This window comes from Hylobates moloch, unplaced genomic scaffold, assembly GCF_009828535.3.
Source record: "Hylobates moloch isolate HMO894 unplaced genomic scaffold, HMol_V3 SCAFFOLD_8, whole genome shotgun sequence".
Lineage (NCBI taxonomy): Eukaryota > Metazoa > Chordata > Mammalia > Primates > Hylobatidae > Hylobates > Hylobates moloch.
In genome coordinates, this window is record NW_026652283.1 from 93,150,247 (window position 1) to 93,153,174 (window position 2,928).

General features: G+C 40.4%; 1 pseudogene; it reads left to right on the top strand.

The window, feature by feature from the left end:
* The first annotated feature begins 1,172 nt into the window (after positions 1-1,172).
* LOC116472469 (replication factor C subunit 3-like) lies at positions 1,173-1,883 on the top strand (annotated as a pseudogene).
* The last annotated feature ends 1,045 nt before the right edge of the window (positions 1,884-2,928 follow it).

The following is a 2,928-nucleotide window of genomic DNA, read 5'->3' on the forward strand; positions in this document are numbered from 1 at the left end:
TTGTCAGAATCTCCTGAGGCTGTATCATGGATGTGTCCTTAACCTCACCAAAATAAACTTTCTAAATTGATTGAGACCTGTCTCAGACTTTTGGGTTCACAGGTGTAAGTGGAGTGAAGACTGACTTCCTTTCTCTCACAGGCCATATGAATCTTGGTATCTAGAATGAGGCTGGGGAGGTGTTTACACATGAAAACTAGGGCATGTCTCCCTAAGAAATTGGCCATCTCCAGGACTCCCAAAGAAATAACCTTTGCAATATGGTGATTTGCAGACCAATAGTGTTAAGGAGAGAAGATACATCCCTCTAAGCTGTAATCATCACAAAGCAAGCTATAATTTTAGAAATTGATACTTGGAAGGTATTATATGTTAACAATTACAGTCAGGAAACTGGTAGTCAGAATGGAATGAAAGCAAAGAAGAATTAGTTAGAAGACAAATGGGATTTAGGTGGGATTTGGACTCTGCAGAAAATCTCATGGCTGCCAGATTCAGCTAGAAAAGCACATTATCAGTGTTTAACTTATTTTTTCTAATGCCAACATATGTCCCCTAGTTTCCTTTGTAGTCACACCTTGAAGTGGAAGTGCCCTTTTTTTTTTTTTTTTTTTTTTTTTTGAGACAGAGTCTCACTCTGTTGCCCAGGCTGGAGTGCAGTGGTGCCATCTCGGCTCACTGCAAGCTCCGCCTCCTGGGTTCACGCCATTCTCCTGCCTCAGCCTCCCGAGTAGCTGGGACTACAGGCGCCTGCCACCATGCTGGGCTAATAATTTTTTTTGGATTTTTTTAGTAGAGACGGGGTTTCACCGTGTTAGCCAGGATGGTCTCGATCTCCTGACCTTGTGAGCCACCTGCCTCGGCCTCCCAAAGTGCTGGGATTACAGGCGTGAGCCACCGTGCCCAGCCGGAAGTGCCCTTTAAGTCAACAGTCTCACATTTCAGGGCAGGCAGATATGAGATATTACAAATATATTGTAACTCTGCAGAGTTAAAGTTGACTTCAGAATACAAATTTCATGTACCAAAGTAGCATTACGTTTTCTCTCTTCAGAAATGCAAATCAAAACCACAGTGAGATACCATCTCACACTGGCCGGAATGGTTATTATTAAAAAGACAGACATATGTGTGGGACTTTCATTTATCAGGCCCCAGGAACTCAAGCTTTCATGAGCTTCTGGGTGGACAAGTACCAGCCCTAATCCTTGGGATGGATGGAGTATTGCAGAGAACAGGCAGCCCAGCTGTACAACCTGGTGCAGGGTGGTGAGTTTCCTCATCTTTAAGTGTATGGACCATCAGGTGCTGGAAAAAAGACAAGTGCTATGTGTGTTCTACATGAGCTTGATGGTGTTGGAGTGGAAAAATTGAGAATTAAATATCAGACCATCAGGACTCCATCTAAAAAAATTGAAATTAGCACCACTGCAAATAATTACCACCTTGAAGTTAATCCCAGTGATGCTGGAAATATTCATGAGGTAGTAATTCAAAGATGTTGAAAACAGTGGCTCAGTCACAGCAACTTGAAACAAACTGTCAGATATTTTAAAATGGTATTATTGACAGAAGTTGACAAACTCATTAAAGATGCTCAACATGCCTTGTATGACTTGTAAAGAACCATGGAAAAGTATATGTCCACCTGCAGATTGATCTTGTGCTACAATTCTACATCTAATGTGATACCACCTATTTGTAGTAGGTGCTTGGCAGTTTGTGTGCCTGCTCCCAGCATTGGAGATATTTACCATGTGTTGTGTACTGTGTACAAGAAGGAAGATCTGAATCTTCCTTCACAACTGACTCATAGACTTGCAGAGAAGTCCTGCAGAAATCTCAGAAAAGCCCTGCTTATGTGTGAAGCAGCATATCACTAGAGACTTCATGGACATTAAAAGGATGATAAGAAAATATTATAAATAAGTCTAATCATATAAATTTGACAATTTAGATGAAATAGATTCCTTAAAAGCCACAAACTGCTGAATTCACTGAGAATATATATAATATATAATTAATATATATAATTAATAAGTATATGTGTGTGTAACCAGAGAAATGCAAATCAAAACCACAATGAGATACCATCTCACACCAGTTAGAATGGCCATCATCAAAAAGTCAGGAAACAACAGGTGCTGGAGAGGATGTGGAGAAATAGGAACACTTTTACACTGTTGGTGGGACTGTAAACCAGTTCAACCATTGTGGAAGTCAGTGTGGCGATTCCTCAGGGATCTAGAGCTAGAAATACCATTTAACCCAGCCATCCTATTACTGGGTATATACCCAAAGGACTATAAATCATGCTGCTATAAAGACACATGCACACGTATGTTTATTGCAGCACCATTCACAATAGCAAAGAGTTGGAACCAACCCAAATGTCCAACAACGATAGACTGGATTAAGAAAATGTGGCACATATACACCATGGAATACTATGCAGCCATAAAAAATGATGAGTTCATGTCCTTTGTAGGGACATGGATGAAACTGGAAAACATCATTCTCCGTAAACTATCGCAAGGACAAAAAACCAAACACCGCATGTTCTCACTCATAGGAGGGAATTGAACAATGAGAACTCATGGACACAGGAAGGGGAACATCACACTCCGGTGACTGTTGTGGGGTGGGGTGAGGGGGGAGGGACAGCATTGGGAGATATACCTAATGCTAAATGACGAGTTAATGGGTGCAGCAAAACAACATGGCACATGGATACATATGTAACAAACCTGCACATTGTGCACATGTACCCTAAAACCTAAAGTATAATAATAAAAAATATATATATATTTCTATTGAAGAAATTGCATTACTAGTCAAGGGAAAAATCAGAAAGCCCAGAAAAAGAAAACTTTCTATTCAGATGGTTTCACTGGCAGTGAAGAAAAGGCAAAATCTGCAAGATTGGTA